The following is a 322-nucleotide window of genomic DNA, read 5'->3' on the forward strand; positions in this document are numbered from 1 at the left end:
CATCCATCCATCCATCCATCTTCTTGACCGCTTTGTCCCTTTCGGGGTTGCAGGGGTGCCGGAGCCTATCCCGGCTACTGATGGGCGAAGGCGGGGTACACCCTGGACAGGTCGCCAGTCTGTCGCAGGGCTATATATATTCATTTATTTATATATTCAAACATCAAGTTACGTTCACACGGCCCCAACTTACTTTCATGCAGCCACTTCTAATGAAAAGTATATTTAAATGTGCATAAATGCAGGTTTCGGTCTACGGTGTTCAAAACTCTTGTGTTCACGTGTAGCTACAGAAGTTCCTATGACCAACACATTCTCACTC

At 46.6% G+C, this 322-nt stretch overlaps 1 protein-coding gene across 1 annotated transcript in view; it reads right to left on the reverse strand.

The window, feature by feature from the left end:
• Nucleotides 1-322, reverse strand: part of LOC118599661 (V-set and immunoglobulin domain-containing protein 10-like 2) — a 5916-nt gene that overhangs the window by 4098 nt on the left and 1496 nt on the right. The gene's annotated exons all lie outside the window — the stretch shown is intronic.

This window comes from Oryzias melastigma, linkage group LG14, assembly GCF_002922805.2.
Source record: "Oryzias melastigma strain HK-1 linkage group LG14, ASM292280v2, whole genome shotgun sequence".
Taxonomy (NCBI): domain Eukaryota; kingdom Metazoa; phylum Chordata; class Actinopteri; order Beloniformes; family Adrianichthyidae; genus Oryzias; species Oryzias melastigma.